Below are 22,634 nucleotides of genomic sequence, written 5' to 3' on the forward strand. Positions count from 1 at the left end.
AGTGACTATAATGGAAGGTGAAACAGCAAAAATGTCTGGAACATCCTGTATTAAAACCCAGGACCACGTGTTTGGCAGTCCTACATTTACATCTGTTGCTACAAGAATGTTGCAATAACACTTGTCTATTTTTCCATTCATTGCTATAAACTGCACTGTCACAACAGTAAAAAATAGGTTGCATGCCCTGTACAAGAACCCAGGACCATCTGTAATTCAGCCCTACACTTACACTTACTGCCAGAGAATTAGTTACATGACAGTTCCACAATTTCCTACTCATTTTTATGTTTTCTGTGTTAACTGCTATGCAACACTGCTTAGTATGTTTGCACAGTGCCCAACAGAATTAATTGAATGCATCCATTTTCAGTTATTGGCTGTCTACATCATGTCTGCATTGGTTCAATGACTGCAGGTGCTGGGGAACCTTGCTAAGTGGCACTGCATGTTGGAAAGCAAAAACTGCAACAATGTATCCTTTCTGACCTTTGCATTTTTACAGACACCCTGTCTGCAGATGTTCTGTCTGCTTCCTGCGTGGGCCACTAGTCCTGGTTTACGCACTGCTAAGCTTTGTACAAATGAGATAAGCACAGCCAAATCTGAAATTCATTTTTTTCCTTTTCCTTTGATTGTGCTAAGCCTTGAACCACTCAAACACTGGTCAAATATATATATATATATATATATATATATATATATATATATATATATATATATTTTATATTTCAGGCAGAATGCAAATTTGGTAGCAGATAGTTGCAGATGTGAATGCAGTAGGTGGCCACAACAGGACATATGATGAAATGCTCCATAGGATCACTGACATGATCTCATCTGCATAGAAGATAGCAGCTGCAGTGGCCTGTGATCAGATGGGTATCAGGGGCCTGCTACAAAGCCACTACTAACAGCAAATGAAGAGTTCTCGTCCATTGTCAGGGATACAGTGCAGAACAACATGTCCTTGACACTGGTGCTACTATTTCAGGGACAGCAAGTATGTCCCAGGAGGATCTTCCAGGTAGGCTTATGTATCACAATTGTTAAATACTCCTATATAGTAAAGTACTTACTTTAATACATTACTTCTATTTAACAAGAAATTGGCTGGGGGATTGTAGATTTCTACAGTTAACAACATATTCTGATTGATTACACATGGGCTTAAGTTGGACTTACCATCCAAGTTTTTGTTGGAAGTATAGTTAATGGACATATAAAGGGAAAAATGTTTTACTTCCTGTGTTACTGTTATAGATAATGGACATATAAAGGGAAAAAAAGTTATACCTCCTGTGTTACTGTTAATTGTGACGATAATGTCCTTACCTTTTGCTTAACATCTTCCAGAATCATCCAGTATAGGAAGCCTACCAATCATCTGTGCATGGTAAGCCAAACATTTGTATGTCAGTACTGATGAGCAGTTCAAAAATATTTAGATTGTGATGTGGGTGTCAGTACTGTTGCTTGAATTTGTTGTACTGTCTGTAATAGTGGCACCGCTATTAGTTGGTTAGCATATATTGGACTATAGTAGTGTAAGTATTTATTTATTCCTCTTTTTGTTGCTTATTATCACAGGTGATCCTGACAGTGGAAGTGTGGGACTCCTACCACCTGATGTCAGAGTAACAGCAGACTCTGATGATGATGGTGGCCAAACAGAGGCACAGTCGGGGGGTGCAGAGGTTGAATCTGACACTGAGGTTAACATTCAGCCATCCCATGTAATTCCATCAGACACAGACAGTATGCCTATGCCATATCTCTCAACCTCTTAGCACAAGAAATCTGGACAAAGCCTGACAGAATGGGGGGACAGAGGCCCACAAATAAGGACACATTTTAAATAATGCTATTATAAACTTAGAAAGTTGCTAGAATAGCATGATTTGTGTTAGTATGCATTTTCTGAAGGATATGAAGTCTGAAACTCAAATGCATATCATTATTTACTTACATTAATCCTTAAACCATCCCATTGATTTGTCAAAAAACACAGTCTTTATGAGAAACAGACCAAAAATATGAAGGAAACATCTGGACATTCTGTGAAAATCTGTACAGTTAAAAGGTACAGACTATGCCTACCCATTCCAGTGAGCCGTCAGATATTGAACATGTCAGGGGTAAGACACTTGGATCAGGGAAGTGTGGTTACTGTGGCTTCAGTGCCTGTTGACTCTGGCTGTAGTCAAAGTGCGGGTGAGATGCTACACTGGAGGGTTGTTATGGGTGCTCAGAGGAGGCTTGCTGTCCATCCACCACCTGATCTAGGTGTCTCTTCCCATGCCACTCAGTTTATGTTTAGGGCCATCATGGAGGCATAGGCACATTACCATAGGTCATCCAGAGAAATGCTTAGGGTTGTAGATGTAGCACAAGCTGACATGCATGACTGCCTTCACTGTGCTGATGATTTAGTGGACTGAATGAATGACACATTGGAATGGGCAGTGTCTGTGATGGAATGTCTGCTGGGAGGGGGATGGCATCCTCATGGGCGTAGGTCAGCCATATCATCTGCTATTAGCTGATGTGGTCATGCCTGATCACACTCCAGTAGTGACAGTATTTCCAGTTCTGCATCAGTGGTTGAGGTCTTCACACCAGATGTGGCAACTCATGGGGTCATGTTCCTGGGCATCCTCATGATGGGAGCTTGTCCAGAAGACATCAGTCATGTTCAGGTAGCAGCAGTGCATCTGACTGTGGGTGTAGACATGCAATGCAACTCCTGGCAGAGCCAGTTCTCGTGCTCAGGTATGACAACAATGAACTGCCACATCTACCATGCACGTCTCACAACTGTCTGAAATACCAAGATGTAAAGCTAGCAAAAAGCATAGCTGTGTTCATGCTGACACTCACACACCAATTTCACTTAGAGAACTCATACAGACCCACACACATACAGCAGTTTCATGGTTCAGCCATGACGTTTAAAGCTCATTTTGTCTCACTGGCCATTTATTACTTTATGCAAATGTCTGCCTGCTTCTCTTTCTTACTCACACTCACTCACCGAACTTTTGTGTCAGCCTAGGCTTCCTGCACCCTCTCGCATGCATGCATGCACGCACGCAAGCACACACGTGCACACACACACACACACACACACACACACACACACACACACACACACACACACACCACACAAAACCCTGTGTAAGTGATGACAACTGTGTCATATCCCTGTTTTCTGTCTTCTGGATTCAGGGATATATAACATTTGTGTCTGATGCTCAGGGTGCCTATCTGACTTAGTGCTTAGTATATCTACATTTGTGATGTTGCATTGGTAATTGTACCTTTGACTTAAATTGGTCTTAGAAAGTTAGACAGTTGATAGCATCAAACATTTTGATCATCAGTATTATTAATGATCTTGTGAGAGTTGTGAAGTCTGAAACTGAAATGTGTCTCATTACTTTCTAACTTCTCTCTTTTGTGATTTTCCAGTACAAAAGTATGGTGCTAAACTGAGGACATTCAGTGACTTTCAGTGCTTTTGAGAGATATGACTGTGAGAATCTTTAATACCTGAGGCCTACTGCTTGATAATGGACATAGTTAATTCACATAAATCTCTGCTGTCACATTGAATACATTTCTGTACAAATCTTTACTTGTTTACACTACCAAGTAACAATATGCAAGGATGTGCCATTAATTCATATTATTACACAATACACTCCAGGTTCAACACTTACCTTGTAAATCCAGCAGTTGCAACAGTTTTAGTTCAGGGCTGACTCTGTCTGATGCTAGCAGTACATAGCCATTACATGGGTAAGTAAAGGTTGTGAGTGTTGCCTGGCATCAATGTTACTATATGTACATGCGTAGGAGGAAGGTTTTAGCCTCTTAGATGGTGAGTGAGTGTGCTATGCGTTGCCTCTTAGCCAATGTATGGCCTACATCTGCCTACTCTCACAGCAGCTGCTGGTTCCCCCTCTAATTTCTCACTTGCATGTGACAGTGGTGACCTTTCCATTGATGGTGGCATGTGTGCCCCTTCCCCTTGTAGATCCTGATGAAGCTGTTTTCTCAGGATGATGTTGTGTACCATGGCATGTACAGTGAATATTTCAGTCCATGTACATGGATTGTACTGCAGGGTCCCCCAAATGTATCTAGGCACACCCCAACCTCAGCAGCCCAAACACACAGTCTATGATATTTCTGGTTTGAACGTGTGCCTCATTATGGCATTTTTCAGCGGGTGTGTGTGCATTTCTGATGGGTGTCATCAGCCACATATCTCTGCATCAAAATCCAGGAAAAAAGAAAAAGCAAACACACCTACAATTTTCCAAGTGCAATAATACCTTCCAGAGGGGTTATAAAAAAATAACAGACCTTCTAGTGAGTGGAGAAACACTACATGGGAAGCTGGGACTCACAGCACCCCTGACCAGTCCACTATTTCCCTACTATGTCCACTGTGTCATGGGTTATGGCCTACAGAAGCAATCATAGTCATAGCACATTTGGATGTCCAAATAGGCAAAGAAGGGAGGGACTAACTTAAGTATAACTTAAGTTTCATTGAGAATATATGGTTTATGTAGGGAAATGGAATTAGCTGTGCTCTCCCTTGATAAGTGGGCATAGAACAATGAGGATTTTATTTTTCAGGACCAACCCATGCTTCCTTATGAGACACAGTGCATGTTCATGATATAACTGCCCACTTATACTTACACCAACAGCTTAAGCAAATCAACATACAGAGTCCTGGCAATCTAGTATTTTAGTCAGGGTCATACTAAAAAAAAAATTATGCACTCACCATTACATTCTTTCTGTGTTGTCCATTTTTTTCTTCCTCAGGAGATGGGTTCAGATCCGAGACTCGGTTTTGACTTGGCCACTTCAACCAGATCATTGGATCCAAGAACCCTTGAGCTCCTCCCTTTATCCATAATGCCCTACCAACCTAACATATCTCAGATCAAGTTTTCTGCCCCTAGATATAGAGGAACAACCTATTATATAAATTATGTAAATTGACAAAAGGAAAAAGGGAGATGGAGCCCAAACAAGGAATAGAGGTTCCTGTACAACTCTTAGATCTTACCAGAAATAATGGGAAGGTGCAGCTGGGTGGGAAGTTGAGGAAGAATAGAAATGGGCAACACAAATGCACTGTTATGGTGAGTACATAACTTTTTTGTCTAATGTTTTCCTTTTCATTCATTCATCAACTGATGGGACAGAGTCCCCAGCTACTGTAACCTTGGGAGGCCCTCATGGAAGGATATTCTGGAGTACTGCAGAGCCAAAGGCCACTCTGGTCCAGGAAATCAAATCTAATTTGTAATGAGCAATAAAAGTGTGAGAATTTGTCCAAGTTGCAGTTGCACAAATATCATCTGGAGTAGCTCTTGACCAAATGGCTGGAGAAACTGCCACAAACCTCATGGAATGAGCCCTAGGAGACTTGGGCAAGGATAAAACTGTTTTTACCATAAATAAAGGAAATACATTCAATTAATCATTTGGCCAATGTAATTTTGGATACCGGTTTGCCCAATCTATTAGGAGAAAATGAAACAAATAACTGGTCATCTTTCCTAAAGTCTATGGTTCTGTGAAGATAAACACAAAGTTGCCTATGCACATCCAAAAGGTGGATAATATACTTTTCCTTATTTGAATCGTTAGGAAAGAAAACTTGTAAATTAATGACCTGGTTTATGTTGTACTCAGAAGCTACCTTAGTAAAAAAAGATGGATTTGTTCATAAGGATACCCTGTCTTTGTGAAAAAACAGGTAAGGAGGCTTAGACAATAAAGCCTGGAGTTCGGATACTCATCTAGCTTATGTGATAGCACCTAGAAAAATGGTTTTCCAGGAAAAAAATGTAATTCTGCTTCAGCTGCAGGTTTGAAAGTCCTGAAGAATGACAATTAAATTACAAGGAGGAGTAGGATCCTTTTGCATGGATCTAACTAAAAAGGCTCCCTTGAGAAGGGCTTTAAATAGTTTAGAAGAAGCTAAGGTAGAGTTATTTTTGCCCAGGTGGAAATTAGAAATGGCAGCCAATTGCACTTTACTAGTTGAAAACCTAGCATCTTCATTAAAAATTGAAGCTAAAAATTCAAGGATAGATGACACAGGCACTGAAAAATGGTCCAGGTCCTTGCTTAGGGCTCAGAAAACAAACCTCTTCCATTTCCTTTTGTAAGCCATTCTAGTAGAAGCTTTTTGAGAAGATAACAAGATATAACATACCAGGGAGGAGAGCCTGGACTGTCTAGCAATCAATGAAATTGGAGAAACCATGCTGTCAGTTTCAGGCCTGTTAAATCCACATGAGTCATACCTGTCAGATGAGACAGGAGGTCTGGAGTGGGATCCAGTATCCAGGGTAGATGTAAAAGGCGAGATCATAGGAAGAGTAACCAGATCTGACAAGGCCAGAAGGGTGCAATGAGGATAATTGTGCTCTTCAATTGGAATGCTTTCTGTAGAAACTTGGGAATGAGAGGTAACATTGGGTAAGCATAAAGGAGACCAGAGGTCCAATCGTGGACTAGAGCATTTCTCTATGACTTCCCAGTTGGAGGGATCAGGGTAGAAAAACCTGCTGCACTTGTTGTTGAGGGGAGAAGTGAAAAGGTGTCAGCATGGCTGGCCCCATTAAAGGAAAATTCTCTCCTCCACTTTGACATTAACAGACCACTCATGAGGCATCAGAATGGACATGCTTAGTTCATCTGTGATCACACTGGATTTTCCTGGAATGTGCATCGCTATTAGAAAGTGACCAGAAGAGATCACCCATTGCCATACTCACATTGCTTTTTGACAAAGAGGGTAAGATCTGGTTCCCCCATGTCTGTTGATGTACCAGATCATTGACATATTGTCCAGCTGAATGGCAATTGTCCCAGATGGAAGAACATCTTGAAAGGCCTGTAACGCTAGGAGGACTGCTGTCATCTCAAGGACACTGATATGCGCCTTTGTCTCCTAGGGGAACCACTTACTTTGGACTGTCCTTCCCAAGTAGTGCCCCCACCCCAACTTGGAGGCACCCCTGGTCACCTTGGCTGTCGGCAGGGGAAGATCAAATTGATGGCCTTCACTTAGCAGGTTTGAATGAATCCACCAAAAATATATCTTTTGCAATCATGTGTAATCTTGACTGGAGCATTCAATGGATGTAGAAGAAAAGTACCACTGGACTGAAAGTGTCCATTGAAGAACTCACATGTGAAATCTTTCCAGAGTAATGAGAATGATAGCTGCTGCCACTGATCCCAGGGCTTGCAAGATTAATCAGGCCAGAAGAGGAGAACTTTGAATCACTTTTTTGACCTTGGGGCTGAACAGAGAAGATCCGTCAAAGGGTATCCTAATGATGAAGACTTAAAGGGCTCTGAAAATCACATAAGCACGTCTGGACATGTCTCCTGATGGCTATGCCTGAACCCACCACCCATGAGGTACCTTCCGTTGCATGGGAGAGCAACATTATGGACGCATTTCCATCCTCAGATGATATGGACCCCAAAAGTGATTTGGCAAGCTCCTTGGGCAGATCTCTTTGTAATCTCGTGAAATGTGCCAGTAATTCAGTGACCTGAGGGAAAAGGTTGCTGAAGCATACAGATGCTTCCCAAATCTGTCCAAAGCCCTCAACTCTCTCTTTTAGGGAGAAGGACAGAACTCTGTTCTGCCAGTTCCTTCTTTGTGGCTGTAGCCATAACCATAGCATTGACTAGAGCTCATTTATTCCAGTGTGTGCAGTCCTTATGGGGAGCTAAAATTTTATCTGTTTTTTCAGCATTGGTTGTACAGTATCTGGCTCCTTCCATGCAAAGTGGGAGACAAGGTTGATGAGCTCATTGGCTGAGGAGGTCACCTAAGAAGTAGGTGGGCCAGACCTGAAAGCCTCCAGGAACACTGATTTCTCCTGGTACAGGGTGTCAGAGGACCAACCACCTTTTTGTTTCAGGAGCTCCAGGATGTCTCCAAAGGAGATGTCTTCAGATGATGATCTGGGGACCTCTCCCCCTCATCAAAATTAGTGTCCTCTGTGAGAGATTTATGGGGGAATCTAAGTTCCTCCTCTTGCACATTCTCTTCCAATGGACTTCCTCAGTGGGATGCTCTGAGGAAGATCAGAAGAGGTGACAATGTCCTGTTGCACCGGCTGGAGACTAGTTCGGGCTTGCTGTCCTAGTGGAATGGATGGACAAGGCTCAGAGTAAGAAACTGGATGAGGCAAGGTTGTCTGATCTGAGGAGGGCAGGGATGTCTCTTCTCTAACGAAGGAGAAAGCCCTCTCTACAAATTCAAGTGCAGTATGCATAGGGGACACAGAACAATGGCACCAGAGCAGGGATCTTTTGAACCATTGGCTCCTGCAAATCCAGCAGCACTCCACCCGATAAGGGAGTCTGACCCAAGCTATCCAATGCCAAGGCCCTGAGGGGAAGAGATGTATGTTACAGTTTTGGAGTCTACTCCAACCCCCCAGATCCAGAGCTGAAATTTTGACTTTGACAGTCTTTAGGCTCCAAGAGGCTTGAAGCCGGTTGGATCAGGGGAACTATTGGAGTTGAAGAACAGATCATCATTGAGTCTAATGAAGATGCCCCTAGAGATCTCGGATCTGAGGACTCTGAAACAGTGGGTCAGATTGGAGAAGGACATACCAAGGGGGAAGTGGACAAAGAATGGCTCACAGACTGTGTGGGAGTTGGAGCTGGGAGAACCCCATCTGAATCTATGCAATGAAGAACTTCCTCATCATTGTGTCCACATCGGCTTCCAAAAGGCTTCTGGAATATCAAATAGATGAAATGGTAACAGAGATCTGGAGTGTCTTAGTGGAGATTCCTCCAAGAAAGGAGACGGGATCCTAAATGACATTGAATATGAAGGAAGCAGAGGGGAATGGATCCATGGAGACCTAGATTTCAATACAATCGGATCCAAGACAGATGGATCTGACCTTCTTATGCACTTTTGTAGCAGGCTTCAATGAAGAAGCCGACATCGAAGAACAGTCAAAATACCTCTTTTGGGACTCCTTTTCCTTTGGCATTGACTCCAACTTACTGTTGTCAGTCTTTTTGACAGGGGTTTGAGCCTCAGTAACTGATGAAGAAGAGGTAGACAGAAGAAGGCCTCTTAAAATAGCCTTGTTTCTTAATTGGTTAAAACCCTGGAATTAAAGTCAGAGCAGATTAAACAGTTCACCTCTAGATGAGCAGGTACTAGGCAGTACTCACATCCCCTGTGGGGGTATAAGCTTATGCTCACAAGTAAAGCAGTTTTTGAATCCTGTAGGCTTGTCAGCCATGATAAAATAGCACAACAAATAATACTGAGCTAGGACACTCTAGAGAAAAAAAAAGTTCTAACAAACTCTAATGATAGAAAAAAAATGTTTCTGAATAGAAGAAAGAAAGAATGAAAAGAGGAAAAACTATCAACAATGTTAGGAAAAGATACTCTGAAAAGTAAAGAAGGATTATCAACAATTGTACTAGAAAGGGTACCGATAAACAGTAGCCAAACAGGCGCACAAAACAGCTATATTCAGCTCAAAGATTATGGGAAGGAGGCAGAAAGCAGTAAAATATAAAGGCTTGAAATGTAAACTAACTCACAACAAAACAGGCTGTGAAAACTGGAATAACTCCAATAAAATGCTTGACAGCAAAGGGATCCTTGTCTGAATCTAATGGCGGCTGCAAACTAGATCCGAGGTATATTAGGTTGGCATGGCTTTATGGGTAAAGGGAGGAGCTTGAGAGTTCTTGGATCCAACATAGAAGCAGCTGAGTCAAATCTGAGTCTTGGATTCAAACCCATCAGTTGAGGAATGAATGAAAAGGAAAATGTAAGACCAAAGTTTTCACTTGCTCACGCTAAAAAAAAGTGTATCATTGCAGGATGGACTGCCCGTACTGAGAACAATATAAAATGATAAAAATTATTGGTAGTGTTTTTCATAAAGCTGTAAATACTTTTACTTCATTGCAAATTGTAAGTACTTAGGCAAATACATATATGCTTATGTTTAGAATATTCAGGGGATATGCAGTACGACTCATGAAAATATCAGTATTTTCATCAGAGTAGGTTAAACCTGTAAACTGTTTCTGTACAAGGAAGCTATATTAGGGATATTTTTTGAAGCCCACATTACATATTCCACATATTCAGGGCCTTCTGTCTGGAGCTATTTGTTGAATCTACTGTAAAAGAATTTGATTTGATCAGCTCCTCCAAGCAGAGTTGAGGCAGCCTCATCCTTGCATTGGTGATGACAATTAAGTTCTGTACATTGTGGGACACGTTTAGAAAGGGAAACCTGGTGTACACCTCATGGTAACCCTTTCTGATTCAGAGGCAGCCCTATTGCAGTGCTGCAAGACTTTCTGATGCAGTTCTGAGGTGGACTGTCTGTGCAGCCTACTGCAAATGCTAACAAGGCATTCAAGGGGGTAGCCTATGCTAATTATTCATGTGTCCCCCTCAAAAATATTTTATTTACCCAATCGTGTTACAGGTATGTGCTGAGAATTTTATCAGACAGTGGTGTGGTGCCTATGCATGTGTGTGTGTGTGTGTGTGTGTGTGTGTGTGTGTGTGTGTGTGTGTGTGTGTGTGTGTGTGTGTGTGTGTGTGTGTGTGTGTGTGTGTGTGTGTGTGTGTGTGTGTGTGTGTGTGTGTGTGCATATGTATGTGTCAGCATCTGTGTCTTTGTGTGCATGCAGTGTATACATGAATGTGTGAATTTGTATATGGGAGCTGTCATACTTCCACATTTTCCTAAACTTATAAGCAAATTCTGCAATATCTCAGGAAGGGTTACACTAGACACCAACGATACTGTCTTTACATTGTGCCTTAAAAGCACTTAAATATATAACAGAAAAACATCTTGCAGTGCTAAAGATGTGTGGCAGGGAAACACCAGACACCAGGGATAACCTTTATATTATGCCTTAAAGGAACTTACAAAAACCCTCAATGCTCAAACACACCTGTTTAAAAAGAAATTTATGTACTCACCATAACATTCCATCTGTGTTGTCCATTTTCATTCTTCCTCAACCTTTGGAACCTTGTATCTGACCTGGCATCTTTTTGTTAGCTTAGGATCTGACTCTCGAGCTCCTCCCTTACCCATAATGCCCCTTGTCCTCCAGATTACCTCAGATTGATTTTACTGCAGCTAAATATACACAATACATATATGTATATAAGGAAAGTTATCATGAGATAGAAAAAATAAAATCAGAAGCTCAAAAGTAACAGTGGTTACTGGAACACCTCTGTAAATCTTCCCAGAAGGGAGGGGGGGGATGAAGAAGAATGGAAAATTGACAATTTATTTATTTATTTATTTATTTTACATTTGTTAACCGGGCTAGTCTGGCTGGATACATGTCCATTTTCAGCAGAGGCCCGAGGAGAAAAGCTCCACTATAATACTATACTTTTACAGTTTAAAAAGATACAATTAGTAAAAATAGTAAAAATAACAATAACAATTAATCAAACAGTAAACACAAGCAAAGTACTGACAAAAGAAAAGTAAAGTCAAATAGAATGTACAGTATTGCCGGGCTTGTGTGGCTTGATACATGTATATTTTCTACAGAGGGTTGAGGAGGAAAGCTCAATTATCATACTAGAGACTATACAATTTAACAGAAACACTAGAACAGAAGAGAATCAAACTTTGGGTCAAAGCAAGATACAATTAAGTATACCGAGTTAGTTGAGAGAGCAGGTAGTGTATAAGTTATCAGTCAGGATTTGTGCAAGGGCATAGCCAGTGATTTTGTAAATGATTTCTAATCTGTTTTTTGAAAAGGTAACACGAGGCTAGGGAGGTCAGTCCAGTGGGAAGTTTGTTCCAATGTGATCCGATAGTGTTTGCAAATAAGGAGTCTCCTGCTTTATTATGAGATTTTATAGTAGCTACTAGGAGCTTGTTGGCTGAACGAAGTGAAGTGAGATTTGTATAAGGTGTGATAAGATTGTTCAGTATGGGTGTGTTGGAGGGTAATGTAGAATTTTAAAAGTGAGGACTAATTGCTGCAGGAGTATAAGATTTGGAAGTTCCAGCCAGTTGAGTTTCTTTAAGTTAAGACAGTGATGAGTACGGAATGGAGAGCCAGTTGCAAATCTGGCAATGCTATGGTAGGCTAAATTAAGTTTCTGAAGGTTAGCTTTAGAAATGTTAATAAAGGAGGAAGAGGCATACAGTAGTGTGGAGATGAGGTGAGTTTGGGCAAGTGATACTCGGGATGTGGCGGTAAGAAAGGGCTTAAGTCTGTAAAGGGCTCCTATCTTTTTATTTACTGTCTTGATAGTTAAATCAATATGATAGTCAAAGTTAAGCTGATTGTCTATGGTGACACCTAGCAGTTTTGTGGAATAGTCAGGTTTGATGATTGTGCCATTGCAGGACACAATGGAAAAAGTGATTGGAATGGATTTACGGGTTGGGGTGAAGAGTAGAAGTTTGGTTTTTTTGGGATTTAGGAGGAGACAGATATGTTGAAACCATTTTTCTGCTGCTGTGAAAACCAATTGGGTAGAGGAGTGGAGTTCTGCAGGGGATGGAGCAGAGCAGATGAGAGTAGAATCATCAGCATATTGTATACAGGTGGATTTAGGGAGGGAAGTGGGTAGGTTATTTATAAATATAGAGAAAAGTAGGGGACCTAAGATGGACCCTTGTGGGGCCTATAGTAACCGGGAGTTGAGAAGATAGATGGCTGTCCCAAAGGACTGCTTGTTTTCGATTTGTCAAGTATGAATCAAACCACTGTAGTGCTAGTGTGTCAAGTGACAGGGATTCTAAAGTGTGGAGGAGAAGTTGATGGTTGACCATATCAAATGCCTTTGATAGGTCTAAGAATAGTGCAGAGGAGAACAGGTTGTTGTTACGATTTTTGTTTATTGTGTCAGTGAAGGAGAGAAGGGCAGTAGATGTACTGTGGTAGGGCCTAAACCCATGTTGTGAGTCTACAAGTAAGTTGTTACTCAAGAGATGTTGTAAGAGTTGATGGTGTATGCAGCGTTCCATTATTTTGGATAGAGGAGATAGAAGGGCAATAGGCGAAAGTTTGAGAGTTCGTTAGAGTTACCTCCTTTGTGGAGGGGAATGATATGGGAGATTTTCCAACAGGAGGGGATTTTGGATTCAGTTATTGTTCTGTTTATTAAGATGGAGATTGGGTAGGCAAGTTCGGTTGCAGCTAGTTGAAGATATTCAGCTGGTAGTTTGTCGGCCGAAGGGGTGCAAGGTTTGAGTTTAGATAGTAATTTGCGTATATAGGTTGTGGAGACAGTATGAAACTTTAGTATGGGGGTGCTGTTTAGGGTAGTGTTTTTGGAGGGATAGGGGGGGAGTCATGGTGTTAGCCAGAGAGGCGACTGTTTGAGAGAAGAAGTCATTGAAAGTGTTGGCTATTATGATGGGTTGGCTTTGAGCTAGGCTAGCTGGGGTAGGGGTTTTGGTATTCCCTGGATGGAGTAGTTTGTTTATACCTGACCAAAATTGTTTGGGGTTTTGGTTTTGGTTTTGTTGATATTTAAAGTGATAGTTCTTTTTATCCAGATAGATAAGTTTCTTAGTTGAGTTTCTCAGGTGCTTGAAGTTCTGGTGGTCAGCAGGGTTTTTTGTGGATCTCCATTTAGTCCATAATTTATTTCTAGCTCGCATATTTTGTTTAGTAGTTTTTGAGAGCCATGGGGCAGCCTTGGAGCTAAATCTAATTAAGCGGGGTGGGGCATGATGGTGTAGAATTTGTAGAAAGGTATTGTTGAAATGGGTTACTGCTTCATCTATTGGGAGGTATTTTAGAGTTGACCAGTTATCAATAACACAGACAACACAGATGGAATGTTATGGTGAGTATATAACTTCTTGATCTGATGCTGGCATTTCATTCGTTCTTCAACCTGTGGGACAAAATCCCCAGCTATATTGATCTTGGGAGGCCCTCATGGAAGGATATTCTGGAGCACCGCAGAACCAAAGGATGCTCTATTTCTAGATATAATATGTCATTTTTAATTCATAACAAAGGTACGAGTACTACACTAGGAAGTAGCTGCAAAAATATCAATGGATACCAAAAAGCTGTTGAGTTGGACATTCATCTACTAGAATGTGCTTTTACATGGATAGGTGGGGAAATTCCTTTAGCAAAGTAAACATACGAAATGCAATCCAGTATCCATTTAGCCAGAGTTGTCTTAAAAACAGGTTTTCCCAACTTTACTTTGGAAAAAGAAACAAATAATTGTTCAGATTTCCTGAAAGTTTTAGCCCTGTCCAGATAAAAATGCAATTGTCTATGCACATCAAGAAGGTGAAGAGTATATTCACTCTTGTTCTGAAAGTTAAGAAAAAATACTGGAAGACTGACAACTTGGTTGATATTGCATTCAGAAGCAACAGTTGGTAAAAAGGACAGATTTGTATGTAAAGTGACTCTTGGCCAGATTCACCAAGCTCTGCACGGAGTGCAGGAATAGTGCAAGAGCTGCTGCATGCAATATGGCCACCGAGCGATCCAGGAATGAGCTCCCGGGACGTGCATGAGCACTCCTACACTATTCATGCATGGACACCACTGCTATATGCTAATTACCTCATTTGCTAGTGAAAACCATGCAAACGAGGTGAATTAGCAATCCAGGAAGCAGGCAGAGATCTGTGCAGGAATAATATAACCTGCAGAAATGTATTTGGTTACTAACCGAATACATTTCTGCAAATTACAAAATGGAGGCATGACAGCTCTAAAGAAAGCATGTATTCAATGTAGTAGGCATGCCAATGGCCAAATATATGGCCATTGGCATGAGGAAACAGTTACAAAATTATAAAAAACAACTTTACTTTTTTTTTGGCCGATCTCGGCTGTTTAAGCGTAGGGCAGCAGTGTGCATACAGGATCGGCCCGAAAATAAGAAAAAACGTTGGAAATAAACTTTGAAACCCAAATCAGCATTTTGCCATAATAGTCAAAGGCATGCATAAGACAACAATACCAGGGAATAGTGGTTACTAAGGGGGAAGGCTCAGTGTGAGTGTGGTAACTAGGAGTTAGCATTCTGTTTTATGCAAATGAGGGGACTGATACTGAATTACAGACTTCTTCTCAGAGTTAGCTTGCACCCAACCGTGTAGGTGCAGCAACACCATTGTATACGTCTGAGAGGTGGATGACTTCATAAGGGGGAGTGTCATGCATGCTGTAAGCATATTAGAGCTCTGTGGTCGATGTTTGCCCTTAGCTAAGCACGGCTAACATTGTTGAGCACTGTTTTCCCTGCTTAAATGGGTGTGCACGCCGTGCACTGGGTTTTAAACAAAAAACAAAAAAAAAAAAAACAGGAAATAGCAGCTCTGATTACATCTGAGCACTGGGTATGCGTGCCGTGCCTTGGGGCTTAAACAGGAAGGCAATGGGAATGGAAAACAGCAGTAGGAAGGCAATCAAGGAGCACTAGCATAGCTGGCAGGTGAAATGTATCAGAATCAGCAAATTACACATGGAACAGCCTAGCACACTACTATAAACTATGCAAACACCTTCCAGTCTGTTTTTTCCCACAAACTCTACACCACCAGAGTACACAGATGGGGAAATTTTACCTGACAAAACTAACAAAATGTTAGGGGCTGCTGTTGCTCTCATACATCAATATGTGCAAGAGGCTGAGGGTGGTGAAGATGTGAATGCCGATGACCAACCCACAGAGAGGAGAAGGAGAAGAGTGTACAGACCCAGGGTAACCTACCAAGGGTTACATGAGCTGGATACAGTGAAGCACTATAGGGTGGACAGGGACATTCTACAGCAAACTGTCGAGCTGTGCCAGCCATGCCTCACACACAGAACCAACAGAAGGGAACCCATCTGAGTGGATACCAAGGTATGTGTAGGCTTAAGAATATTAGCCACAGGTACCTTCCAAAGAGCAACTGGGGATATCATGAGGATCTCACAGGCATCAGCATCCAGGGTACTCCACCAGTTCCTGGATGCCATGTCAGCACATGCCGGTCAGCACATATATATCCTCAACACCCGTGAGGCATTGACCAGCAATATGAGTCTCTTCCACCAAAAAGCAGAATACCCTCAGGTAGTGGATGCTATAGACTGCATGCAAATACACATCAAAGCACCACCCGGTGAGCGGGGTAGGGTCTACATAAACCGCAAGGGCTTCTCCTCCATCAACTGCCAGGTCATGTGTGATGCCCAGGGCATTATCTTGAATGTGTGTGCTGACAGCCCTGGAAGCTATCACGACTCCCACATCTGGCATATAACACAGCTGTACCAGTCATTTGCCAGTGGGGACATCCCATACAGCCAGCTAGTGGGGGATGCTGGTTACGCACTGGAGCCATGGCTGATGACACCCATCAGAAATGCACACACGCCTGAACAAGAATTCCATAATGAGGCACACACACAAACCAGAATCATAATACAGTGTGTATTTGGGATGCTCAAGTCATGGTCCTGCTGCCTGTACATATGCGGTGGAGCCTTGTAGTACTCTCCAGCTACATGTACACAAATGTTCACAGTATGTGCCATGCTACACAATATGATCCTGTAAAAACAGCTGCAGCAGGAACAGCACAGGGCAAGGCCACACAGCCCCCTACCATTGCCAAGGCCATCACAAGCACAGATGGACTCAGAGGAGGAACTACCTGAGCCTGCCCATGTAGGCAGAAGGAGGTATGTCCAGAATCCCCAGGCCTTGGCAAATAGGCAACACATAGCACATACACTGACACAGTAGGGACCCAGAGAATGACACCTCTCTCTGACTCGCACATACAGTAAAAGGGATGCCAAACATGGCACTACCTGTGCTTTACCATGTATAGAGAGTGTACTATGTGCATCCGACATAGTCAGCCCTCCAGCACCGTCCTCAATACTGGCACAGCCACAAGGTAAGTCACTCTTCCTATCAAATGCTGAATGGAGTAGTATGTTCTGATAGTTGTATCTATGGTATGGATGTGAGGATGCAAGGGAATTGGGTGGCTGAATGGGATGGCAGCAGATAGTGGACACCTTTATGGGCAGCATGAAATCCATAACAAATACTGGTGTCAGCATACTAGGCAGTACTAGACAAGGTGACAAATCCCACTGCAGTACATGTAGTCGCCCAAATGTGTGTCCTTTGGACACACACATGCATGTCAGTGAAGCTCACATACCCACCACCATCCTCAGCCAGCAGGACAGGTGTAGATGACCATAAAGAAAGGCTGGGCTAAGGCCTCCAACTGATGGCAATGGTGAACAGCCCCCCTCCTGACCTACACAGACAGACTGCAACAGGCCTGGCAGTTGTATGTTAGTTCTAAATGGTAAGAAGTCTGAAACTGAAACGTAGGTCAATAAAACCTAAGATCTGTACTCTACTGATATGCCTCCAGTCTGCATGATAGGTCAGAATACAAAATAAAATGGAAGCCAACAGAGTTCCTGAAATACCATTACAGTCATAGCAAATGTTTAAAGTCATCAGGTGTGCCCCCCCACACACAATCCTATGTAGAAATGCAGTAACATGTAAATGTGAGGTGTAATAACAGTGGAGCACAGATTACCCGAGCTGGACCAATCTATAGGATAGATTGTTGCATCTGTACAAAATGCACGGGTCCATGTGTTAGGCTTTTGTGTGTTCAATATTGTCTGGAAGTGGTCAGCATGAATGCATGGAGGGTTGTGACTTGGTGGCCTATGGGCAGTACTGTGGATGACAGGGCCATGTTCTGACAACTGCAGTGCCAACCTCAATGCTTCTCAGCAATACACGTCAGTAGTCATCCATACTCACAGTCCAGATGTCAATATGTGTCACCAGCTGAAAGATGAACATGCCATGAATGTGGGCCCATACGTACACACAGTACACAAGTGGAAGTACCCTAGACAGAGTACATAAAATGTAACTGTCAACTGCACACAACATTGGAATTGTACATACGGGTTTGCGGCACATTAGGTGTCTGTGTAGTATGGAATACTGATGTAGTCTGGCCAATCACTGGAAGACCACAAAAGGCACAGTTATGAAGTAATGAGAGACTGCCTATATCTCCGCACAAGGCAGCATAAGGGGAATGTCCCATGTATATCTCTGAGTCAGCTGTAAGTAGCTTCCATATCACACTTGCACTCAGCTCATCCCACCATCAGTCACAGGTTTATCACAGGTCATACCCTTGCTGTTGGAAATGAGTACAGTATGACCCCACTTCTGTATGGGAATACCCACAAAATGCAGCATGCTGAGGAGGTGTCCCATGCAGGTGGGTCCCTAGCTGTAAGCAGCACCCTGCCTGCATCCAGACCAATAGATTAATATGGACAGGAACTATTGCCATTAACACCTTGCACACATACCCTGTCACACCAGGGGAATCCACTGGGTCGCAGCCTGGGAATGTAGGAGTGACAGAATGCACTGGCCTGCTACAGATGGCCTGCATCATGTCCAAATGGCCTACAGCTCTCTGTCAAAGGCCTGTGCCTCACCCATAGTGCCAATGTATGGTATCTCATGGAGTCCCAACTAACAACATAATACAGTCAACAGAACACAAATGCAAGGCCATGTTGACAAATCCCAGAAGCATGCCCACCATATCATACTGCATGAACTGTGGACCAACCCCTAAATAATGCTGGGATGAAAGGCCAGCTATAAGGATACTTCTCAGATATAGCTTGATTAATGTTAGGAAGAGGATAGAATAACAGAGTGGCAGGGTGTAGAAGCATGGACGTCATGGAGTGTGTGAAGTCTGAAACTCTGATGTGTGCCCATACTACCCCTGCCTGCAAACCCAGTAATGGGTGGCTACGAACCTCCTTATAAACCACATTGTGAAGGGGAACTGACCAGATATATGAGCCCTGCCTCTGGGTAACCTGGGTGAATCTGTACAGCTGAGAGTTATGGCCACAGCAGGATATGGCCATTCTGTTATGTCGATATATGTACAAGAAGGGTATCCTCAGCCACCATAGTACCAAGGTGCTGGGCCATTTACACAGACCCATCAGCAAGTGTCTGCAGCTACCCCTCCACAATGCCATGAGTGTGCAAGAATATGTAGGCTGCGGACCACAATACTGGAGACAACTTCATTCATCTTGTATTTCTCAGGAAATAACTGTGAGCAAATAAGTATATCGATCAGTAGATGATGACATAATACATCACAGTGTAAAACAGTACAAATGTCTGAATATCTCTGCTAACACCAACCATGTAACACAAGCAGCACAGACAGCAATAGTTACAGTATCCCACTATCTGTCATGCATTATGACTCCATATTGTCAACCTATCCAGAGATATCCTGCAGAAAAAGGTTGCTAGCTGTAGGTGTAGAACACCAAACCCTGGACTGGAGTACAACGCTACCTGTAATGGATTCACACACTCAGTACAGAAGGTCATACTGGACATGCTCCTACACTTAGAGAAATGAAGCCCATGTCTGACAACACAGTGGACTATACATATTTGTCATTCGCAGAGAAATGAAGCCCATGTCTAACAACACAGTGGACTGTACATATTTGTCATTCGCAGATATCTGTGCACACACACCAAATTGTACACGATTCATGCTTTGCACACATATTGGATTGGAATTCTCATACATATCCAAGGCCAACACACTATAATATGTCAAACATACACACACAGAGATGTGGGAAAGTGAGAGACAGACAGTGAAAGAGAGATTTCCATTATGAAATCCCATATTATTGAAATTATTATTGAAATTATTGAAATCCCAATCCCTCCACACTACACACTCCAGAGACCTCAACCTCATTACCACAATCAACAGAACAAGATGGAGGGACAGGTTCATAACCCAGAGGCTGCCCATGCTATGGAATAGACTTCCCATACATGTTAAGCAGAGCTACTCACTGGCCTTCTTCATGAGAAATCTTGATGAGTGGAAGGGAAATAGAAAATTCACCCCGGGGATCACGCCAGTGACTCTACTCAACAGAGGCACTGGGAACTAAGGTTGGGTGGCATGATGCCAGGGTAATCCTATGGGCTAGGCTTGTAAAGACTCCAGTGCCATTAGCCTAGTACACACCTATGAACCTATGAGGCCTGTCCCACTCACCACACATTCAATTTGATATCACATGATGTGCTGATGTCAATCACTGTAGATATTCCTTTTAGTACCCCTCAGCCCTATAGCACCTGTGGTGCTTGTGATAACTGTGTAACACGATAGTACAAATCAGTATTCATCTAGAATTTGTATACCCAGTCCTGTCAAATGTAAAGATGTGTGTGACTGTGTGTGTGTGTGTGTGTGTGTGTGTGTGTGTGTGTGTGTGTGTGTGTTTCCAGAGGAATGATACATGGCTCATTCACACACACTGAACTTCCCATTGCCCATGTTAGCACTCCTGCTGATGCCAGTCACCTTGAAATAACCCTTCTGTCCAAGTTTCAGCCCTATAAGCTATGTGGTGCTTGTGATATGTGTGTAATAATGTAGTGTAGAAAACTAGTTAGGTAGGAGTTCTAATCTCAGATATGGCAACTGTGAAACTGTGGTGTGTGTGTGTGTGTGTGGCAATGAATGATTTTAAGACCATTCACACTCACCATGTCTCCCATTGGCCTACTTTAGCATCATGCCTGCTGATGTCAGTCACCTTGAAATAACCCTTTGGCCAAGTGCCAGCCCTATAAGCTTTGTGGCTCTTGCGATAACTGCGTAATACAATAGTGTAGCATACTAATTAGGTAGGAGTTCTAATTCCAGACGTGGCAACTGTGAAACTGTGTATGCTTCCGTGAGAGAGTGTGTCTTTGATGATACCTGATTTTATGGACATTCACACTTACTACTCTCCTCTTACCCCTCCTTTAGCACTGCTGCTGATGTTACTCACCTTCAAAGATACCTTTGGACAGCTATCCAACATGTAATCTCCATAGCACTTGCGATAACTGTGTAATACTATAGTGTAGCATACTAGTTAGGTAGGAGTTCTAATCCCAGACATGGCATCTTTGAAACTGTGTGTGGTTGTGTGAGACAGTGTGCGTGTCTTTGATGACACCTGATTTTATGGACATTCACACTTACTACTCTCCCCTTACCCCTCCTTTAGCACTGTTGCTGATGTTGCTCACCCTCAAAGATACCCTGGCAAAGCTCTCCAACATGTAAGCTCCATGGCCCATGCCATAAATTTGGAACAATGTAGTAGCAATAACTGCATAGGTATGTCTATATATGTATATCCATACCTCAAAGATTTTGGCCCCATTTACACCCTGTACACATCTCAGTGCCTGGCTTTAGCAGTCCTGAAGATATCATCCACCTTAGAAGCACCTGTTGCCAGCCCTAAACCATGTAAGGTCAGTGGTGCATGTGGTAAATGCGTAACATAATGGTCTGAAAAGATTATTAGAGGTTTGAACCTTACCCCTGGCAAATGTAAATGTGTGTGCAGGGTAAAATTATTTTTGGGGATCTCTCACCCACTACACCACCCAATGCCAGTATTTACAAGGGCTGGTGATGTTCCTCACATTAGAAGTACCTTGGGACAACATCCATCCTATAAGCTCTGTGGTGTGTGTGATAAATGTGGTACACTGTAGTAGTAATACATAGCTAGGTGGGGGTCTGAATCTTAGTACTGGCAAGAATGCGTGTGCGGCTGCTGTGATTGTGTAATAACAGGATCCATTGTGAGGAGGGTTTTGCTAAATTATGTTGAGGACCTAGTATATGTCACAATGTCCACATTACAAGGCCAAAAGATGTCAAACACTGGAGAGGTTGGTGTAGACAATCCACAGCCCTACATGCGACAGTGTGGATTAGTGAACAATGTAGGCAACCCTGCTATTACTCAGAGAACACTTGACTAGGCAACAACCACTATATTGGTAGTTCCCGGCATATTGCCTCTCAGATAGTAACCATGGTGTGATAGCAGTGGACTACATGCCTGTTGACCACAACAGTGCCACTGACATCAGAAAGTACTTTGACGTGTTACATCTCCTGACTGAGTGTGTGTTATCCAGCAAGTAAAAGGACATGGCACCCTGTTCCTTCCCCTCAGTATCCAAATAAATATGTACAGTGGACCTTTTTCCATGTTCCCCACTGAATGCCTGCAACAACTGCAGAGTCTGCAAACGTATTTCACAAAGGGAATACTATGCCTTATACACATGCCCTGTATGGACAGATGCCACTAACTCCACTGAATACCCATATCATACTGTCAATGTAGGTGCAATCACAACCTCAGTTACATAGCCAGGTCTCACCAAATGAGGTCAGGAATGCTACATCAGAAGATAATCTGTCCACACAACATGCCCCAAAGACCTCAAGTACACTTCCACACATCAAAGAACATGTGCACAACCCAGACACTGTCCATGTTATGGAATATAGATCACATACATGGGAAGCAGTGCACATCATTGGCTACCCACAATAGAAACCCAGATGAGTGGATGGTGAATACAATACCCACCCCCGGGGACCACT

Source organism: Protopterus annectens, chromosome 7.part0, assembly GCF_019279795.1.
Source record: "Protopterus annectens isolate FY-2018-M chromosome 7.part0, PAN1.0, whole genome shotgun sequence".
NCBI classification, from domain to species: domain Eukaryota; kingdom Metazoa; phylum Chordata; order Ceratodontiformes; family Protopteridae; genus Protopterus; species Protopterus annectens.